The sequence below is a fragment of the Phyllobates terribilis genome, unplaced genomic scaffold, assembly GCF_046119375.1.
Source record: "Phyllobates terribilis strain yellow unplaced genomic scaffold, ASM4611937v1 Scaffold_52__1_contigs__length_9100884, whole genome shotgun sequence".
NCBI lineage: Eukaryota > Metazoa > Chordata > Amphibia > Anura > Dendrobatidae > Phyllobates > Phyllobates terribilis.
This window is the reverse complement of record NW_027362812.1, coordinates 291987-317860: the sequence shown is the minus strand read 5'-3', so window position 1 is coordinate 317860 and position 25874 is coordinate 291987. Positions and strand designations below refer to the sequence as shown.

Genomic DNA, 25874 nt, shown 5'->3' with positions numbered 1-25874 from the left:
AAACTACGGAGCCACCCAAGGATCCTGAAAAGTCCATTTGTGGAGATGAGCTCCTGGACTCCCGTTAAGAAGACATGTTGTCAACCTCTAGATCCCTTACATGCCTGCACTTTTCGGCTTGCTGCTGCTGCAATCCACGCGTTTTAGATCTGCATAACTCCACCTCTTTAAACACAGCACCTTCACCCCCTGCTGTTCCCACCCGCCTCAACACCGTTGGAAGGGAGGAGAACCAATTAAGGCGGGGGGTGGGGTGGAACGAGCAGCTGTCTACCTTTAGCAGGAGGGCTCCTGATTACATACCTCTCCTGCTGCTGCTGCTGCTGGCTGTCCAGCAGCAGACTGAAGGTGGCTGCTGCTGTGCACAGGTATATAAAGGCTCAGAGCCTATTATGACACGCGCAGCCAGCGTTCCATTGCCACATTCCATCTACTGCAGGCAGGATACCTGGCTGGCTGAATGTCGCTGAGAAGCTCACAGAGACCGCCATAAGCAACAGTTTAACAGAATGCCACAGACTAATCAACCAAACTTTTTGGGTTGGGTTCTCTTTTATAGTCTGCAGGCATTAAATGAAAGAAGTCAGTGTTCCAGCAGAAGGAGACAACGTTTCAGAAAAGGCATTGTAGCAAACCAAAAAAGAAATTTTAAGCGCAGCAGAGTAACCAGCGCACATACCTGTTAGCTCAGGTGAGTTTAAAAGGCTGCTGTTGATAACAAGGGCATTTGCTAAATAGATGGTGTGTGTGCAACAATATACTGAAAGGTCAATTATATTGTGCAGCTTATCTCACCACCTGTAGTTATTTAGGTGAAAGCTCCAAAATGCTTGCCTAATATGTCTGTTTATCCAAAAGGAAGTAAAAAGGGAGAGCTAGAAAGATAGCATTGCATCACATTACATGGCAATGCAATGCACAGTTGCTGAAGTTGAACCAAAATGAGCTTGTAATCTGGCTTCTGCAACTTTGAACATGAAAAATCCAATGAGGAGAAGAAAAGCAAAGCCAAAGAGTCCATCCCAAAATCCGACAAACAAGCAAAATGAACAAAAAACATTGAATTCAATTCTTTCTGATTTTAGAAACTGCATTAAAGAAGGGGTGCACCGGTCCTGGAGATACTGCAATACCAGGTCAATGCGTGGAGTGGACAGAGCAAGCTCTTTTTCCATCTCCCTGTTCTAAAAATCCATTTAATATATGGTCCCCAGATAGGGGACGTATCAGATATTAAACTGATAAGAACAGATTTTTTGATTGAATATATCTTTTATTAGCACAAAAAATAAGTTAACAGACAGTGTACAGTGCCGCAGCCCAGTACACACAGAATTCTACATCATATTTACATAGCATGAGGATACGACGCACTAACTAGACACATCACACCCCTATGCTACACAAAACACTCAATCTGAAAGAAAAAGCATGTCAATCAATACAGTACGACGAACCGTGATAAGGGATGGGGATTGGGAAAAAGGGGATGGGGAGGGGAAAATCACAGGCCCGAAGCTTTATTGAAAGACAAGACACATAAGGGGAGAGGGGGAGGAGGGGTTTAGTCCTCATCCTCGTCCTCCGGACCGTCCATGATGGAATAGTCTCTGAGCAGGCTGTGGATCAGCCTGCGGCAGTCCTGGATGGACATCCTCTCCCTCCTCAAGATGAGCCGGTTCCTGGCGACCCAAACGGCATCCTTGAAGCAGTTCATAAGGCGCCAAGCCTCCTGGATGGCTCCGACGGTATGAACCCCAGGGAAGAGTCCGTAAAGCACAGAATGGTGCGATAGGCTCGCCCTGGGGACAGAGTTCCTCAGGTCGTCCTCAAGTGCAGTCAATAGGCGCTGTGCAAATCCGCAGTCCCAAAAAGTGTGCAAAGATGTTTCCTCCACGAAGGGGCACCTTGGGCAGTACCGGGTCTTGCACAGGTTCTGGGCATGCATGAATGACCGGACGGGCAGTCCGCCCTGAATCGCCATCCACGACAAGTCCTTGTGCCCGTTGGTCAGCCTGTCAGACGACACATTTGTCCACACAGTCTCCAGCGTGTCCTGGTGAAGTCCTGTGATGTTCTCCACGTCATCCTTGGCTCTGATTAGCTTGTGGATAGTTTTGGGCTTCCACAAGTCGGGCTTGAGTCCCTCCAGTTGATGCTCCCCCACAAATCGAACGACGTCTCCGTAGAACCATGGCGTCGTCCAGTTGTAGGGGAAGGAGCTGTCCCACTTGTCCCAGCCGAGTCGCCTCCAAAGAGGAAGCAGGAAGAAGCGAGACATGGACCTGCCCGCGGAGCCATTCTTGACTTGCAAAGTCCGGCGGACACAATCACACACAAAAGAGGATCGCAGGAGGGTGGGGATATCTGGAACGCCCTTCCCACCCTTGCGAGGCTCCTTGTACATGACGGCCCGCCTGACTCTGTCCATCTTGGATCCCCAGACAAAGTGAAACACTGTCCTGGTAATGGCCCTGCACACAGTGACGTGTGGGGGCCAGGCCTGCGCCGTGTACTGCAAGACGGGCAGGACCTCATTACGCAGGACGAGTGCCTTACCCTCACAAGTGAGGTGTCTGAGGCTCCAGAGTCCGATCCGTTGCTTCACCTTGGCCAAGCGTTCTTGCCAGGACTTGAGGGCCGCTCCTTCCTTCCCGAACCAGACTCCCAGCACCTTGAGGAAATCCGGTTGAATGTTGAAGGGGAAGGGGGCGGAGGAGGCCGGCTGCCAATCCCCGAAGAGCATGGCTTCCGACTTCCTGCAGTTGACTTTGGCCCCTGAAGCCCGGCCGAACCTCTCACACGTCTGGACGAGGGCGTCGACTGAACCACGATCAGCGCAGAAGACGGTGACGTCGTCCATGTAGAGCGAGCACTTGAACTCGTGTCGTCCCGGACCCGGTGCGGTGATCCCTCTGATCTCTCCATTCTGCCGGATAGCCTCTGCGAAGAGTTCTATAACACAAACAAAAAGAAGAGGTGATAGAGGGCAGCCTTGTCTGACCCCAGAGAGGACAGGGAAGGGGTCAGTCTTCCAGCCGTTCACCAACACCGAGCTGTGGATATCAAAATACATCAGACGGACATACGAACAAAACATGTTACCCAAACCTAACCGGTGCAGAGCTCGGCCCATGAACTCGTGGGAAACCCGGTCGAAGGCCTTCTCCTGATCCAAGGAGACCAGGGCCGCGTGTGCGCGGCGGACCTTGATGTACTCGACCGTGTCCCGCACGAGAGCGAGGCTGTCTGCGATGCGACGTCCAGGGATGCCGCAGGTCTGGTCCAGGTGGATGATCCGTCCGATGACCGTCTTAAGTCGTGTCGCCATCGTCTTGGCCAGGATCTTGTAGTCCACGTTGAGCAGAGTGATGGGACGCCAATTCCTCAGGTCGCACCTCTCTCCCTTCCGCTTGTACAGGATCGTGACCATTCCTTCCCTCAAAGATGGAGGCATTCTACCCTCCACCACCATCTCCTCGTACAGGTCCAACAGGTCCGGACAGATGAGGTCTCCCAGCGCTACATAGAGCTCCGCTGGAAGACCATCACTGCCCGGGGTCCTGCCGGTCCTAAAGGATTTAGCGGCAGAGAGCAATTCGCCCACCATCAGAGGTTTGTCCAAGGCTGCCGTGCCTGCAGGATCAAGATGGTTAGTGATACCTGACAGGAACTTATCAGCAGCGTCGGGGTCGGTAGTCTTGTGGGAGTAGAGTTCGCTGTAGAAGTCGCTGACGACCCTCATCACGTCCTCCTTCCCACGTCGCATGTTTCCGCTCTCGTCTCGCAGCTCGTTCAGGGGCGTGTGACCGGCATGAAGTTTTCTGAAAAAGAATGAGTTACATTTCTCACCCTTCTCCAGATTCTCCACTTTGGAACGGAAGACGATTCGCTTGGACTCCTCCTCAAAGTGCCTTTTCAGGCTCTTCTTGGTCTCCTCCAGCTCCTCCCTCACGTCCCAGCCGCAGTGAAGAAGGTCCTGCAGCGACCGCAGCTCGCGCTGCAGCCCTCTGAAGTCCCTCCTCTTCTCACACGCCTGTTGTCGACCCTTGGCCTGAAAGAAACAGCGAAACTCAAGTTTAACATATTCCCACCAATCAGAGACTGTTTGGAAGCTACCCTTGTAGGACTGCCACATTGCGTAGGCTGCTCTCAGCTCCTCCACGACTTCATCCTGAGCCAGCAGAGCACAATTCAGCTTCCAGGAGCCGGGGCCGGACGGAAAACCGTCGCCGAGGACACCTTGTAAGTGAATGGCTCTGTGGTCGGAGAAGAAGCAGGAGACCATCGAGTGCCTACTCTGCCTGACTGCCCGAGAGGTGAACACAAAGTCAATCCTGGAGCGGAGTGAGCCATCGGGTCGGCTCCACGAATAGTTCGTGGAGCCTCTCCCCATGGAGCCCACCACGTCCTGAAGAGAGGCCTCGGTTACCATCTCGATGAGCAGCTTGGACGTGATGTCCAACTTGGCAGATGTGCCAGAACTACGACCATCCTCCTCGATGGGGCAGTTGAAATCCCCGGCCATCACTAAGGTCCTGGTGGTGGCAAGCTGAAGCCGCAGGGTCTGGAAAAGCTCCAAACGCTCATTCTTCAGTGGGGACGCATACACGTTGATGAACCTGACAGGTTCTCCCGCCCAGTTGCCATCTACAACAAGAGCCCTGCCGCAGATGAGCTCCTGGACGGACTCAAGCGTGAATGCGCCCCCCCTGATCAGAATTGCGACCCCCGCAGACTTGCAGTCACCCCCACCGGACCAGTAGGATGGACCGTGGGACCACTCCCTGGCCAGATGTTTGAAGGACCTAGAGGAGGGAAGGGAACATTCCTGCAACATATAAACATCACACAACTGGGAAGTAAGGAAGGCATAAATAGTCTGACGTCTGAACTTGTCCTTGATGCTCCTGACATTAATGGAAAATAAGTTAATATTAGCCATCATGTAGGGAAAAAAGAAAAAGTTAGCGCAGGCAATACACCTTAGTTACCACTCCGGTCGGGTGGTCCCTCGTCGGTGTTGACTGCTGGTGACGGGATCACCAGCAGGCCCTCTTCCTCCATCTGGTCAAGCAGCGCGGCCTCGATCTCGGCGACCACCAGTTCCTCCTCTTCTGGCTCGGCCACCAGGGTCTCAACCATGTGCTCCATCTCTTCTGGCTCAGGGAGGGTATCCTCCTTTTCGCCTACGAAATCCAGAATCTTCTTTTTGGAGGATTCAGTAGCAGGGCTGTCCTCCACCTTCCTCTTTCCCCGGGTTGGAACTGGGGAGACAAGAAGGGGAAAATCCTCCTCGGAATAGATAGCGGCGGGTGGAGGAAAGGTTAATTCCACCGCTACCATGGTCTGGGGAGGGAGAGTGGCTGCCGGGGCAGGGGAAAGGACACCTGCTGAGGAGTAGGGGAAGGAGGAAGAGGAAGTGGAATCCTCAGCAGGGGTGGCCGGGGTGGGGGGGAATTGGACGGGGGTGGCAGGGGGAGGGATCGAGAGAGGGGTGACAGAACTCTTACCCTCCTTTGACTTTTTCTTCTGCTTCGGAGCTGCTGGGACCGTCGCTGGGGCTTTGGCCACCGACTCCTTGACCGCTTTGGCCTTGGTCGTCTCGGCCTTGGCCGCTGGGGCCTTGGTCGTCGCGTCCTTGACCTTCACAGGCCTGGTCGTCGGGGCCTTGTCCTCCGTAGCTGGGGTCGTCGCAACCACCGATGCCCAGGATCTCTCACGCTTGGGGCAATCCTTGTACAGATGAGCTGCCAGCCCACACAGGTTGCAGGATGTCTTCTTCGGGCAGTCCTTCGAGCTGTGTCCCGTCACTCGACAAATCCTGCAGGCATCCTCCTTGCAGTCCTTCATCTCGTGGCCGTTCTTGCCGCATCTCCTGCAGTTCCGCGGCATGTCCGGGTAATAGATGAGGCCGTAGGAGTTGCCCAGGGAGAATGTCGGGGGAAGGTGCCGAAGTCCGTCTGAGTACGCCAGGTCCCTGTGAAGTCTAACGGTCACCGACCGCTTACCTGTCCAGAAGCCGAGTCCATTCAGGATGTGAGAGGGTTCCTTCACAACCAAACAGAAGCGTCTCAGGAAGGTACAGATGTCTTGGCCTGGGGTGTGCGGGTTGCGCATGGAGACCGTGATCCTCCTTTCGTCCCTCTGGATAGGGCAGCTACCTGTAAAGGCAGAGAAAGAATTATCCGGTCCTTTTGCGCTTACCATTTCCCAGAACCTCCTGCAGGTGTTCACAGTGGCGAAGGTGACGAAGAAGATCCCCGTCAAGAAGGTCTGGATGCTGAGGGTGTCTGACCTGGAGAAGCCTCGATCCAGCAGCATCTTCTGGCAGAACACGTCCGAGGACATGTCCGGCACCCTCCCATCCACTTCCTTCAGCTTCAGGGCCACCGTCTGCCGCATCCATGGCTCCAGGGCTGGAGCTTCGTGGCGGGGCTTCTGGGGTCCCTTCTGCTGGCCAGTCGTGGAGGCAGAGTCCTTGGGGTCAGAATCGGCTCCTGGCTGGGCCCTCCTGGCTGTCCCCTGCTCCAGGCTCTTCTTTTCGGCCTTCCTCGCAGCGCTTGCCATGGCTTTCCTCCTGCAGTTACTTCTTGGAGCTGGATCTGGAACTCTTCCCGGAATGGGTGGAGCTATGCAGATTCTTCTCCCGTCGTGTTCTGGACAAATTCCCCGAACGGTCTTTGTCTCGATGATTTTCTTCCTCGAAGATTCCACAGGACAGCCCGATTCTTCTCCGAGTCTTCGTCTTCTTCTGGATTCTTTAGAGCTTCTTCCTCCCACCGATATCCGCCTTCCTTCTCCGATGTCAGCTGGGCTCCGAAGCTCTTCTCCTTCCGAGTTCGATCGCTCTCGTCAAGTGTAGATCGTAGCTCTTGTGTTCTTAAAAGAACAGATACTACACTTGATCTTAGCCAAAAGGCCGAGAAGCGATAACCAGAATTGGTTTCAAACTACGGAGCCACCCAAGGATCCTGAAAAGTCCATTTGTGGAGATGAGCTCCTGGACTCCCATTAAGAAGACATGTTGTCAACCTCTAGATCCCTTACATGCCTGCACTTTTCGGCTTGCTGCTGCTGCAATCCACGCGTTTTAGATCTGCATAACTCCACCTCTTTAAACACAGCACCTTCACCCCCTGCTGTTCCCACCCGCCTCAACACCGTTGGAAGGGAGGAGAACCAATTAAGGCGGGGGGTGGGGTGGAACGAGCAGCTGTCTACCCTTAGCAGGAGGGCTCCTGATTACATACCTCTCCTGCTGCTGCTGCTGCTGGCTGTCCAGCAGCAGACTGAAGGTGGCTGCTGCTGTGCACAGGTATATAAAGGCTCAGAGCCTATTATGACACGCGCAGCCAGCGTTCCATTGCCACATTCCATCTACTGCAGGCAGGATACCTGGCTGGCTGAATGTCGCTGAGAAGCTCACAGAGACCGCCATAAGCAACAGTTTAACAGAATGCCACAGACTAATCAACCAAACTTTTTGGGTTGGGTTCTCTTTTATAGTCTGCAGGCATTAAATGAAAGAAGTCAGTGTTCCAGCAGAAGGAGACAACGTTTCAGAAAAGGCATTGTAGCAAACCAAAAAAGAAATTTTAAGCGCAGCAGAGTAACCAGCGCACATACCTATTAGCTCAGGTGAGTTTAAAAGGCTGCTGTTGATAACAAGGGCATTTGCTAAATAGATGGTGTGTGTGCAACAATATACTGAAAGGTCAATTATATTGTGCAGCTTATCTCACCACCTGTAGTTATTTAGGTGAAAGCTCCAAAATGCTTGCCTAATATGTCTGTTTATCCAAAAGGAAGTAAAAAGGGAGAGCTAGAAAGATAGCATTGCATCACATTACATGGCAATGCAATGCACAGTTGCTGAAGTTGAACCAAAATGAGCTTGTAATCTGGCTTCTGCAACTTTGAACATGAAAAATCCAATGAGGAGAAGAAAAGCAAAGCCAAAGAGTCCATCCCAAAATCCGACAAACAAGCAAAATGAACAAAAAACATTGAATTCAATTCTTTCTGATTTTAGAAACTGCATTAAAGAAGGGGTGCACCGGTCCTGGAGATACTGCAATACCAGGTCAATGCGTGGAGTGGACAGAGCAAGCTCTTTTTCCATCTCCCTGTTTTAAAAATCCATTTAATATATGGTCCCCAGATAGGGGACGTATCAGATATTAAACTGATAAGAACAGATACTACACTTGATCTTAGCCAAAAGGCCGAGAAGCGATAACCAGAATTGGTTTCAATCTACGGAGCCACCCAAGGATCCTGAAAAGTCCATTTGTGGAGATGAGCTCCTGGACTCCCGTTAAGAAGACATGTTGTCAACCTCTAGATCCCTTACATGCCTGCACTTTTCGGCTTGCTGCTGCTGCAATCCACGCGTTTTAGATCTGCATAACTCCACCTCTTTAAACACAGCACCTTCACCCCCTGCTGTTCCCACCCGCCTCAACACCGTTGGAAGGGAGGAGAACCAATTAAGGCGGGGGGTGGGGTGGAACGAGCAGCTGTCTACCCTTAGCAGGAGGGCTCCTGATTACATACCTCTCCTGCTGCTGCTGCTGCTGGCTGTCCAGCAGCAGACTGAAGGTGGCTGCTGCTGTGCACAGGTATATAAAGGCTCAGAGCCTAATATGACACGCGCAGCCAGCGTTCCATTGCCACATTCCATCTACTGCAGGCAGGATACCTGGCTGGCTGAATGTCGCTGAGAAGCTCACAGAGACCGCCATAAGCAACAGTTTAACAGAATGCCACAGACTAATCAACCAAACTTTTTGGGTTGGGTTCTCTTTTATAGTCTGCAGGCATTAAATGAAAGAAGTCAGTGTTCCAGCAGAAGGAGACAACGTTTCAGAAAAGGCATTGTAGCAAACCAAAAAAGAAATTTTAAGCGCAGCAGAGTAACCAGCGCACATACCTGTTAGCTCAGGTGAGTTTAAAAGGCTGCTGTTGATAACAAGGGCATTTGCTAAATAGATGGTGTGTGTGCAACAATATACTGAAAGGTCAATTATATTGTGCAGCTTATCTCACCACCTGTAGTTATTTAGGTGAAAGCTCCAAAATGCTTGCCTAATATGTCTGTTTATCCAAAAGGAAGTAAAAAGGGAGAGCTAGAAAGATAGCATTGCATCACATTACATGGCAATGCAATGCACAGTTGCTGAAGTTGAACCAAAATGAGCTTGTAATCTGGCTTCTGCAACTTTGAACATGAGAAATCCAATGAGGAGAAGAAAAGCAAAGCCAAAGAGTCCATCCCAAAATCCGACAAACAAGCAAAATGAACAAAAAACATTGAATTCAATTCTTTCTGATTTTAGAAACTGCATTAAAGAAGGGGTGCACCGGTCCTGGAGATACTGCAATACCAGGTCAATGCGTGGAGTGGACAGAGCAAGCTCTTTTTCCATCTCCCTGTTTTAAAAATCCATTTAATATATGGTCCCCAGATAGTGGACGTATCAGATATTAAACTGATAAGAACAGATACTACACTTGATCTTAGCCAAAAGGCCGAGAAGCGATAACCAGAATTGGTTTCAAACTACGGAGCCACCCAAGGATCCTGAAAAGTCCATTTGTGGAGATGAGCTCCTGGACTCCCGTTAAGAAGACATGTTGTCAACCTCTAGATCCCTTACATGCCTGCACTTTTCGGCTTGCTGCTGCTGCAATCCACGCGTTTTAGATCTGCATAACTCCACCTCTTTAAACACAGCACCTTCACCCCCTGCTGTTCCCACCCGCCTCAACACCGTTGGAAGGGAGGAGAACCAATTAAGGCGGGGGGTGGGGTGGAACGAGCAGCTGTCTACCCTTAGCAGGAGGGCTCCTGATTACATACCTCTCCTGCTGCTGCTGCTGCTGGCTGTCCAGCAGCAGACTGAAGGTGGCTGCTGCTGTGCACAGGTATATAAAGGCTCAGAGCCTATTATGACATGCGCAGCCAGCGTTCCATTGCCACATTCCATCTACTGCAGGCAGGATACCTGGCTGGCTGAATGTCGCTGAGAAGCTCACAGAGACCGCCATAAGCAACAGTTTAACAGAATGCCACAGACTAATCAACCAAACTTTTTGGGTTGGGTTCTCTTTTATAGTCTGCAGGCATTAAATGAAAGAAGTCAGTGTTCCAGCAGAAGGAGACAACGTTTCAGAAAAGGCATTGTAGCAAACCAAAAAAGAAATTTTAAGCGCAGCAGAGTAACCAGCGCACATACCTGTTAGCTCAGGTGAGTTTAAAAGGCTGCTGTTGATAACAAGGGCATTTGCTAAATAGATGGTGTGTGTGCAACAATATACTGAAAGGTCAATTATATTGTGCAGCTTATCTCACCACCTGTAGTTATTTAGGTGAAAGCTCCAAAATGCTTGCCTAATATGTCTGTTTATCCAAAAGGAAGTAAAAAGGGAGAGCTAGAAAGATAGCATTGCATCACATTACATGGCAATGCAATGCACAGTTGCTGAAGTTGAACCAAAATGAGCTTGTAATCTGGCTTCTGCAACTTTGAACATGAAAAATCCAATGAGGAGAAGAAAAGCAAAGCCAAAGAGTCCATCCCAAAATCCGACAAACAAGCAAAATGAACAAAAAACATTGAATTCAATTCTTTCTGATTTTAGAAACTGCATTAAAGAAGGGGTGCACCGGTCCTGGAGATACTGCAATACCAGGTCAATGTGTGGAGTGGACAGAGCAAGCTCTTTTTCCATCTCCCTGTTCTAAAAATCTATTTAATATATGGTCCCCAGATAGGGGACGTATCAGATATTAAACTGATAAGAACAGATACTACACTTGATCTTAGCCAAAAGGCCGAGAAGCGATAACCAGAATTGGTTTCAAACTACGGAGCCACCCAAGGATCCTGAAAAGTCCATTTGTGGAGATGAGCTCCTGGACTCCCGTTAAGAAGACATGTTGTCAACCTCTAGATCCCTTACATGCCTGCACTTTTCGGCTTGCTGCTGCTGCAATCCACGCGTTTTAGATCTGCATAACTCCACCTCTTTAAACATAGCACCTTCACCCCCTGCTGTTCCCACCCGCCTCAACACCGTTGGAAGGGAGGAGAACCAATTAAGGCGGGGGGTGGGGTGGAACGAGCAGCTGTCTACCCTTAGCAGGAGGGCTCCTGATTACATACCTCTCCTGCTGCTGCTGCTGCTGGCTGTCCAGCAGCAGACTGAAGGTGGCTGCTGCTGTGCACAGGTATATAAAGGCTCAGAGCCTATTATGACACGCGCAGCCAGCGTTCCATTGCCACATTCCATCTACTGCAGGCAGGATACCTGGCTGGCTGAATGTCGCTGAGAAGCTCACAGAGACCGCCATAAGCAACAGTTTAACAGAATGCCACAGACTAATCAACCAAACTTTTTGGGTTGGGTTCTCTTTTATAGTCTGCAGGCATTAAATGAAAGAAGTCAGTGTTCCAGCAGAAGGAGACAACGTTTCAGAAAAGGCATTGTAGCAAACCAAAAAAGAAATTTTAAGCGCAGCAGAGTAACCAGCGCACATACCTGTTAGCTCAGGTGAGTTTAAAAGGCTGCTGTTGATAACAAGGGCATTTGCTAAATAGATGGTGTGTGTGCAACAATATACTGAAAGGTCAATTATATTGTGCAGCTTATCTCACCACCTGTAGTTATTTAGGTGAAAGCTCCAAAATGCTTGCCTAATATGTCTGTTTATCCAAAAGGAAGTAAAAAGGGAGAGCTAGAAAGATAGCATTGCATCACATTACATGGCAATGCAATGCACAGTTGCTGAAGTTGAACCAAAATGAGCTTGTAATCTGGCTTCTGCAACTTTGAACATGAAAAATCCAATGAGGAGAAGAAAAGCAAAGCCAAAGAGTCCATCCCAAAATCCGACAAACAAGCAAAATGAACAAAAAACATTGAATTCAATTCTTTCTGATTTTAGAAACTGCATTAAAGAAGGGGTGCACCGGTCCTGGAGATACTGCAATACCAGGTCAATGCGTGGAGTGGACAGAGCAAGCAATTTTTCCATCTCCCTGTTCTAAAAATCCATTTAATATATGGTCCCCAGATAGGGGACGTATCAGATATTAAACTGATAAGAACAGATTTTTTTTTTTTTTTTTAAACCATTCAGGTTAGTTTTATAGCAAATCAGTAGGATATACCAAAACTGTTGCAAAAAAAACTTCTCATCATCATGGCCATATTTATTAAGCATAAAGTAACCTAATATTACAGAAAGAAGAACATCTTATTAATATAAACCAAAAGATCACTGAAATTTTACAATATGCCTCCACTTTTTAAATTTCCATATTCCCTCGGCATCTGTTCCACCACCGCTACTACTATCCATCTTGTAAATCAAAAATAGCCTAGAAAGAATAATCCTAATACATTCATTTACTATAATTGATTTCCTTTTAAATACACAAAGATTCCTCACATCCCACAAACTTTCTAACACACAAGCCATAATTAACCACAAAACTCTCTCCTTTACACGTCCACTTGCACCAATACCAAACATAACCACACGCCAATCCACAAAAGTCACTCCTGCCAAACTCCTACACAACCCCCCTACACATTTCCACACGTCTTGCGCAAAATCACAATTCCACATCAGATGCATAACCGTCTCACAACCATTACATCCATCTCTTGGACAAACATCCGACCTAATCAAACCTCTCTTCTTTTGAACGTCTCTCACTGGAAGAATATTGTGAAACGCCATCCACACTACATCCTTCTGTTTGTTGGACATCCCATACATACCCAACTTTCTCCAAGCATCCGCAACCTCATTCCCTCTCAAACCAACAATATTAGACTCGACCTCATTTGCACACAATTTCCTATACACCCTCTTAGTCATTCTAAACTCATCCACCGGCACACTCAGCAAATCATACTTCTTGACAAACTTCTCAATCACCTCATACCACACCGGACACTTAAAAGACACAGGCACTCTCGCATCCCTCTTTCTCCAACCTAACCCATACAACATCCATCCTGCAGAATAACTTGCCATACATGCACCCTTATTACCTTTACCCAACAATACCACAATCGTCTTAATATAATGGAGCCCTAAAAAAACCTCAACATTAGGAAATCCCAAACCACCATGCTGGCAGGCCTTATAAAGGCTTTCCCTCTTCAGCTTCTCCATCTTGCTGCACCAGAAAAAGGAAAAAATCATTTTCTCAACTCTCTTCACTTTCCTAAAAGGGGATGGAAAAATTATGGCCACAAAAAGCAGAATGGGTAAGATCACTGCTTTGATAACTAGAACTTTGCCCCGCAAAGAAAGATCTCTCATTCTCCAAAAATTCAATTTTCGCTCAACACGCATACCACACTCGTCCCAACTCTCATTTCCTTTCAGATCATCATTGAAAAATACCCCTAAAACCTTAATTGCACTCTCCTCATACTTAACACCTTCCATACGAATACTGTCATCTCCAAAGCATTTGAAACTACACTTAGTCCAGTTAACTCTAAAACCTGATGCACCACAGAAAAAATCCAAAAGCAACCTCACCCTACTCATTGAAGCCATACTTTCACTCACCATCACAACATCATCCATGTAACCTAACACCTTCACATGCTTACCACCACTCCCAGGCACTAAGAATCCTCTCATCATTTTCTCACGTCTCACTAAACACAGCAAAGGCTCAATCACACATACAAACAAGACAGGGGACATAGGGCACCCCTGTCTTACACCAGACCTAATCATCACTTTGTCAGACAACCATCCATTCACTAAAAACTCACTTGACACATAATCATATAAAGACTTAACTCCATTCAGAAAAACCCTAGGGAAACCCATCCTCTCCAATACTTTAAACAGAAACACATGCGAAACTCTATCAAAAGCCTTTTCGAAATCAATTGCTAACACCATACACTTCTGCTTTCTAGTCTTACAATCCCCAAGCATATCCCTTAACAATAACAAATTATCACTTATACTCCGACCAGGCACGGCACACACTTGGTCATCCTCCACAACCCTACCAATCACCTCACGCATACGATTTGCTAACAATTTACTGTAGACCTTATAATCAGCGTTAAGCAATGATATGGGTCTCCAGTTCTCCAAACGCTTTTTCTCACCCTTCTTAAACACAAGAACCACTATACCCTCTTTCATACTGTCACACAAAACACCATTCATCCACATATACCTACAAACCTCAGTCAAGTCCTTACCCAAAAACTCCCAAGCTTTCACATACAGCTCCACAGGCAACCCATCCTTCCCAGGCGTCTTATTCTTTTTAGCACTCATAACAACATTCCTCACCTCATCCAAAATAACATCCTCACACAAAGCATCACATTCATCCGAACCAAGTCTCTTCTCCATACCACTCAATACATGCGACACAAGTCCAGGATCAATCCATTTCTCATCGTACAACTTACTATAGAAGCCATTCACCTCATTCAACACATTCTTCCCAACCACACTAGATCCATCTTCACCTACCACTTCACTCAAATCCAACTTCCTTCCATTCATTTTTTTAAAAAAGTACCTGGTGCACTTTTCATTCTTTTCCAAATGCTCTAACTTGGTACGGTAAATAATCTCTTTACCTTTTTCATCCAGAAGACATTTTAACTCATTCTTAGCAACCTCAAGCTGATCAGACATATCCATTCCTTTCCTAACACACCCACGCAACCAATCAATCCGTCTACTTAAGTCATTAAATCTATTACGATATCTGGCAGCTTTTTTGTAGCCCCATTTTTTAAAGAAAGTTTTTAACTGTAATTTCACCCAATCCCACCATTCAAGCACACTACCAAAATCACGCTTACGCCACCTCCAACTTGCATACCTTTTCTCCAACTCACTCATCACCTCCTCATCCTCCAACAACCTCGTATTCAATTTCCAAACCCCACCCCCAAACACCATGTCCCCATTCGCACTAAAAACTCCACGCAAACACTCATGATCAGAAAAAGGTACCTTATGTTGAACATAACTTGAACAAACCATATTTTTGGAAAATAACATCCTATCTATCCTCGATGAAATATTACCACGGTCAGCATAATATGTAGGCGGTGGTGGAATGCCATACTCAAGTATTGCAGCGTCTAAGAAAGAAAAATCAGAAATAAGTTGAGATAACTTTTTTCCCGTAATGTCCACATTACCTTCTGTGACACAATTACAGTCACCAACAAAAACTGTAGGAATTTTTCCAGGGAGAAAAAAACTCAATTTCTCAAGAAGAGCAAGCCGCTCCTCTTTTTTAGTAGGACAATATAAATTAATCATTCTAACCTTCCACCCCCTATAACTCAAAAAAACAATAATGCAGCGACCCACCTCCACAACCGTGTAACTATCAATAGTAATATTCTTATTACCAACTAAAATCCCCACACCATCATTTTTGTTAAAGCTGGACCCCGACCAAACATACTGGCCATAAGGCCAGTCCTTATCCCCTGGAGATTCAGTAATCCCACACTCTTGTAGACAATAGACATCTGCACTCAAACCCTTTAGATAATCCAGAACTGTTGTTCTTCGGGTAACAGATCTAATTTGCCTAACATTAAGGGACACAATGTCCCATCCAGAATGATGCGGCATAACTAAAGGGGATCACACATAACCTGAAAAAAAAAGAAAGAAAACATCAACTCAAACTTCATCAAGCAAAGCAAAGCTATTACCATCTGGCTGAATGCCAAATGTAACAATGTCAGGAGAAAATACATCTGACGGGTAAGCACGAGAGTCCACCGGGCTATCACACACGGCAGCAATGGATGAACACTCAGTCCTTGGCTTCTTCTTGACCACATCAGGATCCTCCTCATCAGAGAAACGGACAGCAGACAAGTCCCCTTGGCCACCGCCCCCGATCTCCTCTGAAGCAGTATTGCACCAAGGTATGACAGGAGAATTGGACAAGTCCATTTCCCCCTCACCACGGACACCAAACTGGGGAGGGAAAGGTGACATCACCTCTGGAATCACCATGTCAAAGCCTCCTGACGCAGGAGGCTGAAGCTGGGCATCTTCAAATATGTCGTCCATCTGAGTGCCATCCTCTTCCTCTTGGGGAGCAGTTGCCTCCCCGACATCCGGAAGGGGACCTTGTGGAACCCTAGTAGAAGTCGAAGGAACAGCAGGCCCCTCTGCGACCACTTGAGCAAAAGACTTAGGAGTGGTTCTAGCTTGACACTGCCTAAGAACATGCCCCTCCTCACCACAAGCATCACACTTTACCTGGTTCTTGCAGTCTTTCGCCATATGACCAGACGTGTTACACCTCCTGCAGGTTGGCAGATACCTGCAGGACTCCTGGACATGACCATACTTGTTACATCTTCTGCAGAAAAAAGGAGCATCAGGAAAGTACAAGAAACCAGTGTCTCTCCCAATAGAGAAACTCATAGGAGGATAATGTATGCCCCCTGGCCCCTCGGGGTCTGTAGCAAAACGAACAAAGTACTTGTATTTGCCAGTCCACAAGCCTTCTTCATTCGAGATCTTGTGGGAAAAATGCACATAAGTACAATGCCTCCTCAAGAATACAGTAATGTCCTCCTGGGGGATAAAGGGATTGTGCATAAACACAACAACAGGAACATCCCCCTTTGAATAGAGGACAGTAAAAGTGAGTCCATCTAGGAGGGAGTTCTCAGTATGGCCTTTCAAGGTTCTATAAAGATTTTGGCAAGCAGCCATAGTAGAAAGAACCAGCACATACCTTCCATGACTTCTAAATTCCTGCAGGCAAAGAATGTCCGACTTCTTAATCTTCAATGCTTCATAGAAGATGGCATTCACCAGGTAGGACATGGAAAAATGTCCCTTCTTCTCCTCGGAAATCTCAATGCGAAATCCATTCTTGACCCGGGAGTCCCCGGTCCCAGCAAATTTCAGCTTGACTCCCATAGTCAGCCACGGAAATCGCCTTCCCGTTTCCTCTTCACTCTCCCCCTATAGCAGCATCCAGCTTAAGCCACCGGAGTGGCTATGCTGGAAGGCCGAGGGCTAGCACTCAAGGAACCTGATGTCCAGACACTTGATCTGAGCCAAAAGGCCGAGAAGCGATAACCAGAATTGGTTTCAAACTACGGAGCCACCCAAGGATCCTGAAAAGTCCATTTGTGGAGATGAGCTCCGGGACTCCCGTTAAGAAGACATGTTGTCAACCTCTAGATCCCTTACATGCCTGCACTTTTCGGCTTGCTGCTGCTGCAATCCACGCGTTTTAGATCTGCATAACTCCACCTCTTTAAACACAGCACCTTCACCCCCTGCTGTTCCCACCCGCCTCAACACCGTTGGAAGGGAGGAGAACCAATTAAGGCGGGGGGTGGGGTGGAACGAGCAGCTGTCTACCCTTAGCAGGAGGGCTCCTGATTACATACCTCTCCTGCTGCTGCTGCTGCTGGCTGTCCAGCAGCAGACTGAAGGTGGCTGCTGCTGTGCACAGGTATATAAAGGCTCAGAGCCTATTATGACACGCGCAGCCAGCGTTCCATTGCCACATTCCATCTACTGCAGGCAGGATACCTGGCTGGCTGAATGTCGCTGAGAAGCTCACAGAGACCGCCATAAGCAACAGTTTAACAGAATGCCACAGACTAATCAACCAAACTTTTTGGGTTGGGTTCTCTTTTATAGTCTGCAGGCATTAAATGAAAGAAGTCAGTGTTCCAGCAGAGGGAGACAACGTTTCAGAAAAGGCATTGTAGCAAACCAAAAAAGAAATTTTAAGCGCAGCAGAGTAACCAGCGCACATACCTGTTAGCTCAGGTGAGTTTAAAAGGCTGCTGTTGATAACAAGGGCATTTGCTAAATAGATGGTGTGTGTGCAACAATATACTGAAAGGTCAATTATATTGTGCAGCTTATCTCACCACCTGTAGTTATTTAGGTGAAAGCTCCAAAATGCTTGCCTAATATGTCTGTTTATCCAAAAGGAAGTAAAAAGGGAGAGCTAGAAAGATAGCATTGCATCACATTACATGGCAATGCAATGCACAGTTGCTGAAGTTGAACCAAAATGAGCTTGTAATCTGGCTTCTGCAACTTTGAACATGAAAAATCCAATGAGGAGAAGAAAAGCAAAGCCAAAGAGTCCATCCCAAAATCCGACAAACAAGCAAAATGAACAAAAAACATTGAATTCAATTCTTTCTGATTTTAGAAACTGCATTAAAGAAGGGGTGCACCGGTCCTGGAGATACTGCAATACCAGGTCAATGCGTGGAGTGGACAGAGCAAGCTCTTTTTCCATCTCCCTGTTCTAAAAATCCATTTAATATATGGTCCCCAGATAGGGGACGTATCAGATATTAAACTGATAAGAACAGATACTACACTTGATCTTAGCCAAAAGGCCGAGAAGCGATAACCAGAATTGGTTTCAAGCTACGGAGCCACCCAAGGATCCTGAAAAGTCCATTTGTGGAGATGAGCTCCTGGACTCCCGTTAAGAAGACATGTTGTCAACCTCTAGATCCCTTACATGCCTGCACTTTTCGGCTTGCTGCTGCTGCAATCCACGCGTTTTAGATCTGCATAACTCCACCTCTTTAAACACAGCACCTTCACCCCCTGCTGTTCCCACCCGCCTCAACACCGTTGGAAGGGAGGAGAACCAATTAAGGCGGGGGGTGGGGTGGAACGAGCAGCTGTCTACCCTTAGCAGGAGGGCTCCTGATTACATACCTCTCCTGCTGCTGCTGCTGCTGGCTGTCCAGCAGCAGACTGAAGGTGGCTGCTGCTGTGCACAGGTATATAAAGGCTCAGAGCCTATTATGACACGCGCAGCCAGCGTTCCATTGCCACATTCCATCTACTGCAGGCAGGATACCTGGCTGGCTGAATGTCGCTGAGAAGCTCACAGAGACCGCCATAAGCAACAGTTTAACAGAATGCCACAGACTAATCAACCAAACTTTTTGGGTTGGGTTCTCTTTTATAGTCTGCAGGCATTAAATGAAAGAAGTCAGTGTTCCAGCAGAGGGAGACAACGTTTCAGAAAAGGCATTGTAGCAAACCAAAAAAGAAATTTTAAGCGCAGCAGAGTAACCAGCGCACATACCTGTTAGCTCAGGTGAGTTTAAAAGGCTGCTGTTGATAACAAGGGCATTTGCTAAATAGATGGTGTGTGTGCAACAATATACTGAAAGGTCAATTATATTGTGCAGCTTATCTCACCACCTGTAGTTATTTAGGTGAAAGCTCCAAAATGCTTGCCTAATATGTCTGTTTATCCAAAAGGAAGTAAAAAGGGAGAGCTAGAAAGATAGCATTGCATCACATTACATGGCAATGCAATGCACAGTTGCTGAAGTTGAACCAAAATGAGCTTGTAATCTGGCTTCTGCAACTTTGAACATGAAAAATCCAATGAGGAGAAGAAAAGCAAAGCCAAAGAGTCCATCCCAAAATCCGACAAACAAGCAAAATGAACAAAAAACATTGAATTCAATTCTTTCTGATTTTAGAAACTGCATTAAAGAAGGGGTGCACCGGTCCTGGAGATACTGCAATACCAGGTCAATGCGTGGAGTGGACAGAGCAAGCTCTTTTTCCATCTCCCTGTTCTAAAAATCCATTTAATATATGGTCCCCAGATAGGGGACGTATCAGATATTAAACTGATAAGGACAGATACTACACTTGATCTTAGCCAAAAGGCCGAGAAGCGATAACCAGAATTGGTTTCAAACTACGGAGCCACCCAAGGATCCTGAAAAGTCCATTTGTGGAGATGAGCTCCTGGACTCCCGTTAAGAAGACATGTTGTCAACCTCTAGATCCCTTACATGCCTGCACTTTTCAGCTTGCTGCTGCTGCAATCCACGCGTTTTAGATCTGCATAACTCCACCTCTTTAAACACAGCACCTTCACCCCCTGCTGTTCCCACCCGCCTCAACACCATTGGAAGGGAGGAGAACCAATTAAGGCGGGGGGTGGGGTGGAACGAGCAGCTGTCTACCCTTAGCAGGAGGGCTCCTGATTACATACCTCTCCTGCTGCTGCTGCTGCTGGCTGTCCAGCAGCAGACTGAAGGTGGCTGCTGCTGTGCACAGGTATATAAAGGCTCAGAGCCTATTATGACACGCGCAGCCAGCGTTCCATTGCCACATTCCATCTACTGCAGGCAGGATACCTGGCTGGCTGAATGTCGCTGAGAAGCTCACAGAGACCGCCATAAGCAACAGTTTAACAGAATGCCACAGACTAATCAACCACACTTTTTGGGTTGGGTTCTCTTTTATAGTCTGCAGGCATTAAATGAAAGAAGTCAGTGTTCCAGCAGAGGGAGACAACGTTTCAGAAAAGGCATTGTAGCAAACCAAAAAAGAAATTTTAAGCGCAGCAGAGTAACCAGCGCACATACCTGTTAGCTCAGGTGAGTTTAAAAGGCTGCTGTTGATAACAAGGGCATTTGCTAAATAGATGGTGTGTGTGCAACAATATACTGAAAGGTCAATTATATTGTGCAGCTTATCTCACCACCTGTAGTTATTTAGGTGAAAGCTCCAAAATGCTTGCCTAATATGTCTGTTTATCCAAAAGGAAGTAAAAAGGGAGAGCTAGAAAGATAGCATTGCATCACATTACATGGCAATGCAATGCACAGTTGCTGAAGTTGAACCAAAATGAGCTTGTAATCTGGCTTCTGCAACTTTGAACATGAAAAATCCAATGAGGAGAAGAAAAGCAAAGCCAAAGAGTCCATCCCAAAATCCGACAAACAAGCAAAATGAACAAAAAACATTGAATTCAATTCTTTCTGATTTTAGAAACTGCATTAAAGAAGGGGTGCACCGGTCCTGGAGATACTGCAATACCAGGTCAATGCGTGGAGTGGACAGAGCAAGCTCTTTTTCCATCTCCCTGTTCTAAAAATCCATTTAATATATGGTCCCCAGATAGGGGACGTATCAGATATTAAACTGATAAGAACAGATACTACACTTGATCTTAGCCAAAAGGCCGAGAAGCGATAACCAGAATTGGTTTCAAACTACGGAGCCACCCAAGGATCCTGAAAAGTCCATTTGTGGAGATGAGCTCCTGGACTCCCGTTAAGAAGACATGTTGTCAACCTCTAGATCCCTTACATGCCTGCACTTTTCGGCTTGCTGCTGCTGCAATCCACGCGTTTTAGATCTGCATAACTCCACCTCTTTAAACACAGCACCTTCACCCCCTGCTGTTCCCACCCGCCTCAACACCGTTGGAAGGGAGGAGAACCAATTAAGGCGGGGGGTGGGGTGGAACGAGCAGCTGTCTACCCTTAGCAGGAGGGCTCCTGATTACATACCTCTCCTGCTGCTGCTGCTGCTGGCTGTCCAGCAGCAGACTGAAGGTGGCTGCTGCTGTGCACAGGTATATAAAGGCTCAGAGCCTATTATGACACGCGCAGCCAGCGTTCCATTGCCACATTCCATCTACTGCAGGCAGGATACCTGGCTGGCTGAATGTCGCTGAGAAGCTCACAGAGACCGCCATAAGCAACAGTTTAACAGAATGCCACAGACTAATCAACCAAACTTTTTGGGTTGGGTTCTCTTTTATAGTCTGCAGGCATTAAATGAAAGAAGTCAGTGTTCCAGCAGAGGGAGACAACGTTTCAGAAAAGGCATTGTAGCAAACCAAAAAAGAAATTTTAAGCGCAGCAGAGTAACCAGCGCACATACCTGTTAGCTCAGGTGAGTTTAAAAGGCTGCTGTTGATAACAAGGGCATTTGCTAAATAGATGGTGTGTGTGCAACAATATACTGAAAGGTCAATTATATTGTGCAGCTTATCTCACCACCTGTAGTTATTTAGGTGAAAGCTCCAAAATGCTTGCCTAATATGTCTGTTTATCCAAAAGGAAGTAAAAAGGGAGAGCTAGAAAGATAGCATTGCATCACATTACATGGCAATGCAATGCACAGTTGCTGAAGTTGAACCAAAATGAGCTTGTAATCTGGCTTCTGCAACTTTGAACATGAAAAATCCAATGAGGAGAAGAAAAGCAAAGCCAAAGAGTCCATCCCAAAATCCGACAAACAAGCAAAATGAACAAAAAACATTGAATTCAATTCTTTCTGATTTTAGAAACTGCATTAAAGAAGGGGTGCACCGGTCCTGGAGATACTGCAATACCAGGTCAATGCGTGGAGTGGACAGAGCAAGCTCTTTTTCCATCTCCCTGTTCTAAAAATCCATTTAATATATGGTCCCCAGATAGGGGACGTATCAGATATTAAACTGATAAGGACAGATACTACACTTGATCTTAGCCAAAAGGCCGAGAAGCGATAACCAGAATTGGTTTCAAACTACGGAGCCACCCAAGGATCCTGAAAAGTCCATTTGTGGAGATGAGCTCCTGGACTCCCGTTAAGAAGACATGTTGTCAACCTCTAGATCCCTTACATGCCTGCACTTTTCAGCTTGCTGCTGCTGCAATCCACGCGTTTTAGATCTGCATAACTCCACCTCTTTAAACACAGCACCTTCACCCCCTGCTGTTCCCACCCGCCTCAACACCGTTGGAAGGGAGGAGAACCAATTAAGGCGGGGGGTGGGGTGGAACGAGCAGCTGTCTACCCTTAGCAGGAGGGCTCCTGATTACATACCTCTCCTGCTGCTGCTGCTGCTGGCTGTCCAGCAGCAGACTGAAGGTGGCTGCTGCTGTGCACAGGTATATAAAGGCTCAGAGCCTATTATGACACGCGCAGCCAGCGTTCCATTGCCACATTCCATCTACTGCAGGCAGGATACCTGGCTGGCTGAATGTCGCTGAGAAGCTCACAGAGACCGCCATAAGCAACAGTTTAACAGAATGCCACAGACTAATCAACCAAACTTTTTGGGTTGGGTTCTCTTTTATAGTCTGCAGGCATTAAATGAAAGAAGTCAGTGTTCCAGCAGAGGGAGACAACGTTTCAGAAAAGGCATTGTAGCAAACCAAAAAAGAAATTTTAAGCGCAGCAGAGTAACCAGCGCACATACCTGTTAGCTCAGGTGAGTTTAAAAGGCTGCTGTTGATAACAAGGGCATTTGCTAAATAGATGGTGTGTGTGCAACAATATACTGAAAGGTCAATTATATTGTGCAGCTTATCTCACCACCTGTAGTTATTTAGGTGAAAGCTCCAAAATGCTTGCCTAATATGTCTGTTTATCCAAAAGGAAGTAAAAAGGGAGAGCTAGAAAGATAGCATTGCATCACATTACATGGCAATGCAATGCACAGTTGCTGAAGTTGAACCAAAATGAGCTTGTAATCTGGCTTCTGCAACTTTGAACATGAAAAATCCAATGAGGAGAAGAAAAGCAAAGCCAAAGAGTCCATCCCAAAATCCGACAAACAAGCAAAATGAACAAAAAACATTGAATTCAATTCTTTCTGATTTTAGAAACTGCATTAAAGAAGGGGTGCACCGGTCCTGGAGATACTGCAATACCAGGTCAATGCGTGGAGTGGACAGAGCAAGCTCTTTTTCCATCTCCCTGTTCTAAAAATCCATTTAATATATGGTCCCCAGATAGGGGACGTATCAGATATTAAACTGATAAGAACAGATACTACACTTGATCTTAGCCAAAAGGCCGAGAAGCGATAACCAGAATTGGTTTCAAACTACGGAGCCACCCAAGGATCCTGAAAAGTCCATTTGTGGAGATGAGCTCCTGGACTCCCGTTAAGAAGACATGTTGTCAACCTCTAGATCCCTTACATGCCTGCACTTTTCGGCTTGCTGCTGCTGCAATCCACGCGTTTTAGATCTGCATAACTCCACCTCTTTAAACACAGCACCTTCACCCCCTGCTGTTCCCACCCGCCTCAACACCGTTGGAAGGGAGGAGAACCAATTAAGGCGGGGGGTGGGGTGGAACGAGCAGCTGTCTACCCTTAGCAGGAGGGCTCCTGATTACATACCTCTCCTGCTGCTGCTGCTGCTGGCTGTCCAGCAGCAGACTGAAGGTGGCTGCTGCTGTGCACAGGTATATAAAGGCTCAGAGCCTATTATGACACGCGCAGCCAGCGTTCCATTGCCACATTCCATCTACTGCAGGCAGGATACCTGGCTGGCTGAATGTCGCTGAGAAGCTCACAGAGACCGCCATAAGCAACAGTTTAACAGAATGCCACAGACTAATCAACCAAACTTTTTGGGTTGGGTTCTCTTTTATAGTCTGCAGGCATTAAATGAAAGAAGTCAGTGTTCCAGCAGAGGGAGACAACGTTTCAGAAAAGGCATTGTAGCAAACCAAAAAAGAAATTTTAAGCGCAGCAGAGTAACCAGCGCACATACCTGTTAGCTCAGGTGAGTTTAAAAGGCTGCTGTTGATAACAAGGGCATTTGCTAAATAGATGGTGTGTGTGCAACAATATACTGAAAGGTCAATTATATTGTGCAGCTTATCTCACCACCTGTAGTTATTTAGGTGAAAGCTCCAAAATGCTTGCCTAATATGTCTGTTTATCCAAAAGGAAGTAAAAAGGGAGAGCTAGAAAGATAGCATTGCATCACATTACATGGCAATGCAATGCACACTTGCTGAAGTTGAACCAAAATGAGCTTGTAATCTGGCTTCTGCAACTTTGAACATGAAAAATCCAATGAGGAGAAGAAAAGCAAAGCCAAAGAGTCCATCCCAAAATCCGACAAACAAGCAAAATGAACAAAAAACATTGAATTCAATTCTTTCTGATTTTAGAAACTGCATTAAAGAAGGGGTGCACCGGTCCTGGAGATGCTGCAATACCAGGTCAATGCGTGGAGTGGACAGAGCAAGCTCTTTTTCCATCTCCCTGTTCTAAAAATCCATTTAATATATGGTCCCCAGATAGGGGACGTATCAGATATTAAACTGATAAGAACAGATACTACACTTGATCTTAGCCAAAAGGCCGAGAAGCGATAACCAGAATTGGTTTCAAACTACGGAGCCACCCAAGGATCCTGAAAAGTCCATTTGTGGAGATGAGCTCCTGGACTCCCGTTAAGAAGACATGTTGTCAACCTCTAGATCCCTTACATGCCTGCACTTTTCGGCTTGCTGCTGCTGCAATCCACGCGTTTTAGATCTGCATAACTCCACCTCTTTAAACACAGCACCTTCACCCCCTGCTGTTCCCACCCGCCTCAACACCGTTGGAAGGGAGGAGAACCAATTAAGGCGGGGGGTGGGGTGGAACGAGCAGCTGTCTACCCTTAGCAGGAGGGCTCCTGATTACATACCTCTCCTGCTGCTGCTGCTGCTGGCTGTCCAGCAGCAGACTGAAGGTGGCTGCTGCTGTGCACAGGTATATAAAGGCTCAGAGCCTATTATGACACGTGCAGCCAGCGTTCCATTGCCACATTCCATCTACTGCAGGCAGGATACCTGGCTGGCTGAATGTCGCTGAGAAGCTCACAGAGACCGCCATAAGCAACAGTTTAACAGAATGCCACAGACTAATCAACCAAACTTTTTGGGTTGGGTTCTCTTTTATAGTCTGCAGGCATTAAATGAAAGAAGTCAGTGTTCCAGCAGAGGGAGACAACGTTTCAGAAAAGGCATTGTAGCAAACCAAAAAAGAAATTTTAAGCGCAGCAGAGTAACCAGCGCACATACCTGTTAGCTCAGGTGAGTTTAAAAGGCTGCTGTTGATAACAAGGGCATTTGCTAAATAGATGGTGTGTGTGCAACAATATACTGAAAGGTCAATTATATTGTGCAGCTTATCTCACCACCTGTAGTTATTTAGGTGAAAGCTCCAAAATGCTTGCCTAATATGTCTGTTTATCCAAAAGGAAGTAAAAAGGGAGAGCTAGAAAGA

The 25874-nt window shown here is 47.0% G+C and overlaps 10 non-coding genes and 2 pseudogenes across 10 annotated transcripts; all 12 read right to left on the bottom strand.

The window, feature by feature from the left end:
• Nucleotides 1-1099: 1099 nt before the first annotated feature.
• On the bottom strand, nucleotides 1100-1292 carry LOC141192119 (U2 spliceosomal RNA). The gene has a single exon (XR_012265811.1). It is a non-coding gene; the product is annotated as a U2 spliceosomal RNA (small nuclear RNA).
• Nucleotides 1293-6856: 5564 nt separating this feature from the next.
• Nucleotides 6857-6934, bottom strand: LOC141192191 (U2 spliceosomal RNA; annotated as a pseudogene).
• Nucleotides 6935-8049: 1115 nt separating this feature from the next.
• On the bottom strand, nucleotides 8050-8240 carry LOC141192029 (U2 spliceosomal RNA). Its single transcript, XR_012265725.1, has one exon. It is a non-coding gene; the product is annotated as a U2 spliceosomal RNA (small nuclear RNA).
• Nucleotides 8241-9355: 1115 nt separating this feature from the next.
• LOC141192098 (U2 spliceosomal RNA) lies at nucleotides 9356-9546 on the bottom strand. The gene has a single exon (XR_012265790.1). It is a non-coding gene; the product is annotated as a U2 spliceosomal RNA (small nuclear RNA).
• Nucleotides 9547-10661: 1115 nt separating this feature from the next.
• Nucleotides 10662-10852, bottom strand: LOC141192062 (U2 spliceosomal RNA). The gene has a single exon (XR_012265756.1). It is a non-coding gene; the product is annotated as a U2 spliceosomal RNA (small nuclear RNA).
• Nucleotides 10853-11967: 1115 nt separating this feature from the next.
• On the bottom strand, nucleotides 11968-12144 carry LOC141192181 (U2 spliceosomal RNA; annotated as a pseudogene).
• A 6109-nt stretch (nucleotides 12145-18253) lies between these two features.
• Nucleotides 18254-18444, bottom strand: LOC141191837 (U2 spliceosomal RNA). The gene has a single exon (XR_012265538.1). It is a non-coding gene; the product is annotated as a U2 spliceosomal RNA (small nuclear RNA).
• A 1115-nt stretch (nucleotides 18445-19559) lies between these two features.
• On the bottom strand, nucleotides 19560-19750 carry LOC141192085 (U2 spliceosomal RNA). The gene has a single exon (XR_012265778.1). It is a non-coding gene; the product is annotated as a U2 spliceosomal RNA (small nuclear RNA).
• Nucleotides 19751-20865: 1115 nt separating this feature from the next.
• Nucleotides 20866-21056, bottom strand: LOC141191836 (U2 spliceosomal RNA). The gene has a single exon (XR_012265537.1). It is a non-coding gene; the product is annotated as a U2 spliceosomal RNA (small nuclear RNA).
• Nucleotides 21057-22171: 1115 nt separating this feature from the next.
• On the bottom strand, nucleotides 22172-22362 carry LOC141192084 (U2 spliceosomal RNA). Its single transcript, XR_012265777.1, has one exon. It is a non-coding gene; the product is annotated as a U2 spliceosomal RNA (small nuclear RNA).
• Nucleotides 22363-23477: 1115 nt separating this feature from the next.
• On the bottom strand, nucleotides 23478-23668 carry LOC141191835 (U2 spliceosomal RNA). Its single transcript, XR_012265536.1, has one exon. It is a non-coding gene; the product is annotated as a U2 spliceosomal RNA (small nuclear RNA).
• Nucleotides 23669-24783: 1115 nt separating this feature from the next.
• On the bottom strand, nucleotides 24784-24974 carry LOC141192057 (U2 spliceosomal RNA). Its single transcript, XR_012265751.1, has one exon. It is a non-coding gene; the product is annotated as a U2 spliceosomal RNA (small nuclear RNA).
• Nucleotides 24975-25874: the final 900 nt, after the last annotated feature.